Genomic DNA, 10,054 nt, shown 5'->3' with positions numbered 1-10,054 from the left:
TCGGTGCTTATAAATTGTTACTTTTTCTTTCCCTGACTTTTGCCTTGCACCATCATCTCTTCTGTCATTTCATCACTCTTGCCTTCCAACTGATCACAGCTTCCTATTATTTGATCTGCCCCAGCACCGTTCCTTGGCTCTGCGCTTGCTTATAAACTGGTAAATCTTTAACTTAATCTCCTCTGTCCCCTGACAATGACCTTCTCATCCTTCCTGGATTGTGGTTCCTCACAGGATCCGCTGCCTCTCCGACTCTCCTCCAGCTAACTGAAGGCCCTGAGCCTTGGTCTCTCTTTATACGCTAGCTGGTAGTTGATTCCTTGCAGGTCTGCCACCGCTCAGGAGAAGCTCAAAACCCAGATCAAGCAAAGTATCAAGAGGAATGTGAACAAAGGCTCCCTGGTGCAGAGCAAGGGACAGGGAGCCTCCGCCTCCTTCAAAATCAGCAAGAAGGAAAACCTAGGGAAAAGTGGGAAAGAAGGTGAAGAAACCAGCACACAAGAAATCTTCAGTGAAGAAACCAGCAGACAAGAAATCTTTACTGAAGAAACCAGCAGACGTGAAAGTGACAACAAAGAAAGTAACAGCCAAGAAAACGAGCAGCAAGGCGGTGGCAACGCCAAATAAGGTGGTGAAGAAAGCAGCGCTTCAGAAAAAGTCTCCTGCGAAGAAAGTCAAAAAAGGCAAGAGTGCGGCGGGCGGAAAGGCGCTGAAGAAAGTGCAGACATGGAAGAGCAAGGTCAAGCCGAAAGCAGCGAAGGCTCAGAAAGCAGGGTCTGGAAAGAAGTGAAAGAGCGCGGGAAACTTGGAAACATCTGAACACAAAGGCTCTTCTCAGAGCCACCCACATCTCTCAGGAAAGAGCTGATCCCCTGATCAAATGATCCCTGTCCCGGCCCCGCCTGCAGATTCCACATGGAAATGATTTGGAGTAAATCTAGGACCCCTGGTGACTCCCCTCCACCCAGCCCTTTCCCCACTCTCTGTAATAAAACAGAGGGATATCCGGCCCTCACTCTAACTGGAGATGTGTTCGGTACAGTCTCAGTTCACAAATTCAGGGGGAGAGTCTGTAAGACAGGAACACTGGCGGAGAAACCCCACCTCACAACTCAAACCCCAACACATGAGTTTCTCCAATTCAGCTGGAGTCGGGTGACAACAGGAGCTGGGATAGGCTGTGATCGGGAATGTGAGGAATGGATTTGTTCAGGGAGGAATGAACCTGGAATCTCCGAAAATAACAGTTGCTTATTTCCCCAGATGACACATTCTGCAGTGAGAGTGAAAAGTCTCTTCACTGCTTCACATTTACTAATTGTTTGGTTCTAGATGAATAATGAGTCAGAGAGTAATGACAGGATCTGAAGCTTCTCTCACACCAGCTCTTGAATGACTCAGTGTGAAGTGTCCAATGTGTGAAGCTACTGCCAGGGTTTGTCAATCTGAACAGTTTCAGCTCAGTTACTGGGGGCCTGGAATCCCCGCAGTTTGACTCTGTCTCTGATTGGTCACCCGCTTCTCAATCCAATTCTTAACCAATAGGAGAATCACATATAAGTAAATAGAAGTTCTCATTGGCTTAGATTTTCCAATTGGAAAAAGCCCGGCAATTCCAGAGCAGGAAGGAATTGAAGTGATGGAAAATTTCAATTTTCAGGCAACAATTTTAAAACCTCTCATTTTATGTTCTGTTTTACTGTATTTACCGTCACAAAATCCTGACGCGATTTTAGGAATCGTTTTCATTTGTCAATCTGTTAACTGTAAGCGGCGGGAGGAAGGTCCGGTTCAGCAATTTAAAACGGGACAAATATCAGCTTCCTCTCTGTAAAAGGAACAAATTAGCGACTAACCGCTTCTCACAGGCTTCTCGGGGACTGACAGAAACGAGCGGTTTCTGATCCTTTCTCCTGAAAGAGGCGGATAATGCTGCAGGGAGCAATGAACCGCCCTTCACTTTCTGGCTGCTAATACACCCCTGACTTTAAACAGTTCAAACAGCGACTGATGCTTCTGTCGGAAAATGAGCAGATTCACCAGAATGATCCCGGTCCATCATGGCCAAAGACATCCAGCTGGCCCGCCGCATCCGCGGGGAACGCACCTTAAACCCAGCTTCAGTAACAAGTGTAACAAGGGCTCTTTTCAGAGCCACCAAATCAGCAAAGGAAAGAGCTGCCATCTCTGTTCATCATCAAACCCATTAGATTGAAGGGGCGGTCACATGGTTTCTGTTTTGTCACATCACTTTCCCGAAACGCCTGTCGGACTGAGAGCTGGTCTGGAATTTAGAAAGCAGCATTACCGGAGACTCATTGCTGCTCAGCACAATCTCAACCCGCTCCTGGGATCCGTTAGCTGGCATTTGGGGAAAAGAAATGGATCCCAGTTTTATTTGGAAGGCATTAATGGAGCCGGGTCCGTTCACATGAGGGTTATTTACAAACATTACCCAATGAGTTCACTAATATTTGAATCCATTGGAGATCAGTACACAGGATATGTAAGTTAGCTCGGTCACTCTGACTGAAACCGCCAGTTCCCCGGGGCTGCAGACCCTGACACTGCGGGGAGAGAATCCCCGACCCTATCCCACCGCCGGGGGGAACAGACAGCTCTGTGTCCGGAGAATAGGGAGGGCCGGGGGGAAGGCACATATTAAAGCGCTGCAATGGACTCAGCTCCTGTGTGTGCACAACTCTCACTGATTCCGTCCTCTGGGAACAGTGCGGTCTAAACAGATCAGGTTAGGAGAGAGACACACAGCCCGAGAATGGCCTCTTCCTTCCTGCATTTACTCTGTTCCGGGAGCAGATTCTCATTGAGAAGCGGCGCTCAGATCACCGGAGAGAAATAAAAACACAATTCAAACTGTCCAAATGAAAAACAGAGAATTAACCCGGACACTTCCATTATTAAATTAATTCATCAGCTCCGAACCAGTTCCCGTTAATGTACCGGGATAATCTCGGGATTTATCAAATCGAAGGCAGCGGGATTTATTAAATTGTTGATTCTGACACCCTGTAGTTCACTTCTTCACTTAACTAGAGGGGGAGATGTGTGAGCAGAGAAACAGAGCGAAATCCAGAGAGGGAACTGAAAACACACCTGGACAGATGTGAAACAGGTCAATCCACTGTTCCAATAACTCCATCTCTGATTCCCTCCTGACAGTAACCAGCCCTTTCACAGAGACTGTGGGTGGCTCTGAAAAGAGCCTTTGGTTTATTAGATGACATTTTGGCCGCTTTACTTTTTCTGGGAGCTCTGAGCGCTGGTTTTCTTGGGCAGCAGCACGGCCTGGATATTAGGCAGCACCCCGCACTGAGCGATGGTCTCCCCTCCCAGCAGCTTGTTGAACTCCTCGTCGTTGCGGAAGGCCAGCTGCAGGTGTCTGGAGATGATGCGGTTCTTCTTGTTGTCCCGGGCCCCGTTGCCGGCCAGCTCGAGAATTTCAGCGGTCAGATACTCGAGCACAGCAGCCAGAAAGACCGGGGCTCCGGCACCCACACGCTCAGCATAGTTACCCTTTCTCAGGAGCCTGTGAACACGGCCCACCGGGAACTGCAGTCCAGCCCGGGAGGAGTGAGACTTGGCCTTGGCCCGAGCTTTCCCGCCGGTCTTTCCTCTTCCAGACATTTCCACAATCTCACAAATACTTTCACAAAGAATGAATAATTTCCTTAGCATTGATTGTATATCGCTGGCAGTCAGGATGGCCGAGCGGTCTAAGGTGCTGCGTTTAGGTCGCAGTCTCCATTGGAGGCGTGGGTTCGAGTTCCACTTCTGACAAGTTGCGTTTTGACTGCACTGGAGGCGTTTGGGAGCAGCGGTGAAGAGCAAAGAAAAAGCAGGAAAGAACATGGACGAACAAAGTAACAATGGACCCAAAGATGTTGCATTAAAACATGAGAGTCAGAGGCAACTGAGCAAACAGCAGGGCACATAAAAGATCAAAAATGTAACCTTTGTATCGGGGTGGAAGATGTTGCCAATATCCTGAATGAATACTTTACTGTTTTCCCGAATGAGAGGGTGATGCAGATATTGTTATTAAGGAGGAGGAGTGTGAAGTATTGGACGTGATAACTTAAGGAGAGAGGAAGTCTTAATGGGATGAGCATCGTTGAATGTGGATAAATCATCAGGACCAGTTGAAATGTACCCCAGGCTGTTGAAAGAAGCCAGGGAAGAAATAGTGGAAGGTCTGACCATCATTTTGCAATCCCTCACTGGATGCAGGTGTGTGCCAGAGGATTGGAGGTCTTGTAACGTTGCAGTAAAAGCAAAATACGAGGCAGATCAAGCATGGCTGATCCTTTCGAGTAGAGAAACAGGGCTGAATTCCCTGAACCAGTGCTACAGCTTTCAGAATAGAAGGAGCCTATACACACCTGATGGGTTCCACTTAAACAAAAGAGCTGGAGGTGTTGACGGTCGGAACAGATAAAATGTGGAGGAGTGTTTGAAGCAGATGCTGTGTGGTTACTGTAGTTGTACTATGGAGTTATTTCAAGGAGGTGATTCTGAATGTAATGGATCAACGTGGACCCATCCAAGGCAAAGGTTCTAAGCTTCCCTGTGGTCCAGCCTGGTTGAATGGAACTGAAGCAAACAAATCATCCAGAAGTTGAAAAGAAATATGAGGCCATGAAAGCACAGAATTCAGATGGATGCAATACCAGATGGTATGGCAAGAGTGTAAAACAGCAACAGACTGGTGAATAAAACTTTCCCATTGAATGAGACAAGAGAAAAGAAGGGTAATAATAGTGTCAGGTGAGTTGTGACACGATTCACATTCCACCTTGATCTGAATAGGACTGTTGAAGGGAGTGATTGAGAAGAATAGAGGAGAAATGAAAAGAAAGGAGAAATAAACAAAAGGTCTTTTGATTTTAGAATGCTTGTTTTTGGAAATGACAGACTGTAAAGTGTGTGTGTCAGAAGATATAGAGCGAAGTTGGGTATGACAAGATCACAGGAAAGTTGTGCCCTGAGACAAGGTGTGTGTTGACAGGAAAGCTGCTTTCTTTTGCACAATATGTATTTTATTCATATAATTTGTGCAATTACATTGCAAAGCAGTTCAAATTTAATATTACATAAGGTACAATACAGATCAGTTTCCTTCAATAATGTACATGATGTATCTCACTATCCCTGCCTGCACAGGTTATATTTACAGTATTTACATTACAAATCAAACATTCTCTGGTGCAAACAGCCCGAGGGGTTTTTCACGGGTTCCAGCCCCTCACTGTACTATGGCCTACTAGGGCCTCAGACTGCAGCCTTTCCCCATTGAGTCTCCATGGTGGCTTCCCCAAGCTTTAATGCCGTCCCACAGCACATAGTCTTGGACGTTGCAATGTGCCAGTCTGCAACACTCGGTCATGGACAGCTCTTTGCACTGGAATACCTGTCCCACGGCCGGGCTCGTTCTCAATAGAGATCATTTCAAATGAACATTTCCTAAATCCGTGCTTTCTCTCTCGCAATAAAGAGAACAGGATGTCTGGCAGATTCAGTGTGAGACAATAACACTGCCGGGTAAAGGCCGCTTTCCAACTCCAATCCTAACACAGGAGATTCCCGAAACAGCTGCAGTAAGGTGCGGTGAACTGCTGGAAGCGGATGTGTGAGGAAATGGTAATGTTACTGAGGAGGTTTCTTAGTATAGAATGGACTGTGTTTAGGTGGGAATATTACTGAGTGTTAATTGCATCGGGACCATATTTAAAAGCTCCGGCTTTCTGGAAAGCCTTGACTATGAAGGCCGAGTCTGGAAGGGTTTGTGTGGAGAGCTGGGTTTTGGTTCTACTGTTAATAAAGGGTTTGAAATTGGCAGCACGGAGGAAACTGGAGGTGGAGCTGAAAGATGAGGGGCCGTTCTCTCTCTGTCTGTCACTCTGGGTGTCTCCTCCATCTAGCTCTCTGTTTAATCTTCACTCTTGTCTCCTCCCCTCCCTGCTCTCACTCTGCCTTTCTCAGCCAGGTCCAGGTGGCCTGTATAAAAAGGAGCCTGACAGAATCAGTCTCTTTTATTGTGCACTGATTTGAGGAAAGAATCAACATGTCTGCCAGGAAACAAGAGTATGCTCCAGGCTGGCAGCATGTTAGAATCCATGAGGAAAGGCATCATCACCCTCATCGACAAGCAGAAGGGGGAGAGGACAGAAATCAGAAATTGGTGGCCCAATTTCTGCTTCATGCTGACTACAAGATTCTGTCAAAAGACATAGCCAGTCGATTCAAGTCTGCTCTGGAGTTGGTGATTCACCCTGATCAGACCTATACTATACCAGGCAGGACAATCTCTGATAGCTTTGCGCTACTCAGGGATATGATCACCTATGTACGGGACAGGAGGGTGGACACCTGCCTCATCAACCTGGACCAGGAGAAGGCTTTTGACAGGATATCGCACACTTACATGATGGATGTGCATTCCAAAATGGGGTTTGGGGAGGGAATCTGCAATTGGATCAAACTACTCTACACAAACATCAGTAGTGCAGTCTCAATCAATGGGTGGGAATCAGAAAGTTTCCCGATCCAATCTGGAGTCAGACAGGGCTGTCCTCTCTCCCCTGTCTTGTTTGTTTGCAGTATTGAACCCTTTGCTGAGTCTATTAGGAAGAATGCGAGCATCAGAGGGGTGACAATCCCAGGCAGCGGAGGCACTCAGGTTAAAACCTCCCTGTACATGGATGACGTCGCCGTTTTATGCTCGGATCCACTGTCTGTGCGCAGAGTGATGAGCATCTGCGACCAGCTCGAACTGGCCTTGGGAGCCAATGTTAAACACGGCAAGAGCGAGGCCATGTTCTTTGGGAACTCGGCTGACCGATCCTTTGTCCCCTTCACCGTTAGGTCAGATTACCTGAAGGTGCTGGGGATATGGTTTGGAAGGGCTGAGACGTGCACCAAAACCTGGAAGTAGCGAGTAGCCAGGGTACAACATAAGCTGAGCATGTGGGAGCAGCGATCTTTCTCCATTATGGGTAAGAACCTGGTCATCAGGTGCGAGGCGCTCACATTGCTGTACGTGGTGCAGGTCTGGCCCATACCGCATTCCTGCGCTGTGGCGATCACCTGAGCCATTTTCCGCTTCATCTGGGGATCCAAAATGATCCGAGTCCGGAGGGACACGATGTTCAAACCTCTGGATAAGGGCGGGAAAAATGTACCCAACGTCGCCTTCATCCTTATGGCTACCTTTGTGTGCGGCTGCATCAAGCTGTGTGTAGATCCCCAGTTTGCAAACTTCAAGTGTCACTACGTGCTGTGGTTCCATCTGTCCCCAGTGTTGCAAAGGATGGGCCTGGTTATATTGCCGCGGAATGCTCCATCCAGTTGGACTGTGCCGTACTGCCTATCCTTCCTGGAAAAGTTTCTGTGGAAAAACACCTTTGACCACCAATCCATCAGGCAGTGGTCTGCACGGAATATCCTCAAGGCCCTACGGGAAAAGGAGATGGTGGATCCTGTCGGATGGTCCCCTGAGCAGAAGTCCAAAGTCATTTCACAGAATGCCTCATCACCAGAACTTTCAAACAAGCACTAAGATGTAGCCTGGCTGATGGTGAGAAGAGCCCTCCCTGTCAGATCCTTCCTGCACACCCGAAGTCTCACCCCATCCACACGCGGCCCTCGAGGTGGCTGTGGTGGAAAAGAGACGTTGCCCACCTCTTTCTGGAATGTGTCTTTGCAAAGCAGGTGTGGAAGAGATGCAGTGGTTTTTGTCGAGGTTCATCCCAAGCAGCTCTGTAGCACAGGAGTCTGTGCTCTATGGGCTGTTCCCAGGGACGCACACCGAGATAAACATCAACTGTTGCTGGAGGACTATCAATTCGTTGAAAGACGCTCTTTGGTATGCCCGAAACTTGCTGGTCTTCCAGCGCAAAGAGTTGTCCACGACCGAATGTTGCAGACTGACACATTCCAAGGTCGAGGACTACATGCTGAGGGACGCACTAAAACTTGGGGCAGCTGCAGCAAAGGCTCAATGTGGAAATACCACTGTGTAAGGTCCCCTCACCAAGCTGAACTGAGGGGCTGGATCCATGGGAAACCACTCGAACTGCAGCCAGAAAATATTGGTTTGCTGTAAAATGTACATGGCATGACAATGAAATGGAAGGGTTGTGAGGCAACTCACTCCTGCATTGAAGGAAACTGATCTCCTTTGCACGCTTTGTACTGTTTGACTTGGTGCTTTTTGGAACTGTTTTGTAATGTATTTTTTTTTACAGATTTTTATGAATAAAGTATATTTTGGAAATTAATAAAAGAAAGTCTGGCAGAGGTAAAGGAGGGAAAGGACTGGGCAAAGGCGGAGCAAAGCGGCACCGCAAAGTGCTTCGTGATAATATCCAGGGCATCACCAAACCAGCAATCCGCCGCCTGGCTCGCCGTGGCGGGGTCAAGCGAATCTCGGGTTTGATCTATGAGGAGACTCGCGGGGTGTTGAAGGTTTTCCTAGAGAATGTGATCAGGGATGCGGTCACCTACACTGAACACGCCAAGCGCAAGACGGTCACTGCCACGGATGTGGTGTACGCTCTGAAACCGCAGGGCCGCACTCTCTCCGGATTCAGCGGCTGAACACTCGACCCTTTCCAGCAAACACAACAAAGGTTCTTCTAAGAGCCACCCACCGCCTCACAGAGAGAGCAGTGACCTGGAAACGGGAGCTGGGATAGGCTGTTTAGAACTGTCTGGAATAAATCTGTGCTGTGTTCGAGATACAAAACTAGAATCCCCAAATTTGACATTTCATTTGTAGCAAGGATGTGCAGTGGATTTGATTTTCTAAACGGGCTGTGTAAACAGTGCCCGAGGCTCTACACTTAGTTATTTCCCCCGTCCACACATGCCCTCAATGAAAAGCCACATCACTCCTCCAGAATCACTCATTGTTTTCATAGAATTTCAAAATGATTTCGATGCAATGAGGGAATCCGGGAGTTTTGCAGCAGCCGTTGAATCGGTCACGGGAACCAGACCCACTTGTGATGTTATTTCCCCCGAGACGGTGTTTCCTGCACTGAAACTGACAGGGTTTGTGAAACTGATCAGTTTCAGCTCAATCATTCAGGGACCTGGAATTCCCGCAGTTTGAGCCCGCGCTATCCAGAGCCCACTAAAATAAAAGCAAAATACTGCGGATGCTGGAAATCTGAAACAAAAACAAGAAATGCCGGATTCACTCAGCAGGTCTGGCAGCATCTGTGGAAAGAGAAGCAGAGTTAACGTTTCGGGTCAGTTCCGAAGAAGGGTCACTGACCCGAAACGTTAACTCTGCTTGTCTATCCAGAGCCCACTTCTGATTGGTCACCCTCTTCCCATTCGCATGTCTTAACCAATTGCCGAGCCTCGAATTAGAAAATACAGCAAATCATTGGCTTAAATTGTCGTCCTGGCAGAAAGGTTGAATTCAAAAAAGCCGCCAATTTCAGTGTTGGGCAGAATCGAATTACTCAACGAATCTCAATAACGAAATTGGCGGCACATTTTATACTTTCCCCGATTTTTCTTTCCATCGATTGGGGTGCTAATTCACTCAGGTGCGTTTCCTAATACTAACTGTAATCCTCAGATCCATTTAACATTTCAGTAATCCAATTAAATACAAAAGGAATTTTATGATTGAATTTCCATTGGAAGAAAGTGAATTAGCACCCCGATCGATGGAAAGGAAAATCGGGCAGAGGATAAAATGTGCTGCCAATTCGTTATTGTGATTTGTTTATATAACTGACCAGGATTGACTTCACCCGAACGCAGCTACTAACTCCCACCTCACTGACCGCTCTCCCCCCTCTGCAACTCGCTTTCTCCCCCTCCTCCCTACTGGCGAAATTCCGCACTCTGGCTGTTCGCTCTCCGCACCCCCATCCCCCACCCTGTCCCAGCCCAGCCCACAGCTGCTAGCTCTGGCCGTGACACTCGCTCCCACATTTCTTCACCAGGCGCCACCTGTAGAAGCAGGAGGGCCTCAAGGGGTGACGGGGCGACGTAGGAGTGAGTGGCTGAGAGGAGG

The 10,054-nt window shown here is 47.9% G+C and overlaps 1 non-coding gene across 1 annotated transcript; it reads left to right on the top strand.

Moving 5' to 3' along the window:
• The first annotated feature begins 3,715 nt into the window (after positions 1–3,715).
• On the top strand, positions 3,716–3,798 carry trnal-uag (transfer RNA leucine (anticodon UAG)). Its single transcript has one exon. It is a non-coding gene; the product is annotated as a tRNA-Leu (tRNA).
• The last annotated feature ends 6,256 nt before the right edge of the window (positions 3,799–10,054 follow it).

This window comes from Heterodontus francisci, unplaced genomic scaffold, assembly GCF_036365525.1.
Source record: "Heterodontus francisci isolate sHetFra1 unplaced genomic scaffold, sHetFra1.hap1 HAP1_SCAFFOLD_61, whole genome shotgun sequence".
NCBI lineage: Eukaryota > Metazoa > Chordata > Chondrichthyes > Heterodontiformes > Heterodontidae > Heterodontus > Heterodontus francisci.
The sequence above is the reverse complement of the archived record's forward strand: the minus strand, read 5'-3'. Positions and strand labels throughout refer to the sequence as shown.